Consider the following 247-nt stretch of genomic DNA (forward strand, 5'->3'; position numbering starts at 1 on the left):
GCGCAGACGCTGCGAAGAACGTCTTCGATGACGCGATATTCCCTTTCGGTTTTACCATCGATCTGAGGATGATCCGCTGTCGAGATATCCAACTTCGAGCCAAGCACCTTGAAGTTATATGATTAACATTTTCCCGTGAAACGGGGGTCTCTATCAAAGGCAATTGACTCTGGGAGTCCGTGTCGTCGAAAAACACGATCCACGAACAGCGTTGCTGTACTGACTCCGTCGATGGTGTCTGGCACCG

Source organism: Plasmopara halstedii (genome assembly GCF_900000015.1).
Source record: "Plasmopara halstedii genome assembly, contig: Scaffold_179, whole genome shotgun sequence".
Lineage (NCBI taxonomy): Eukaryota > Oomycota > Peronosporomycetes > Peronosporales > Peronosporaceae > Plasmopara > Plasmopara halstedii.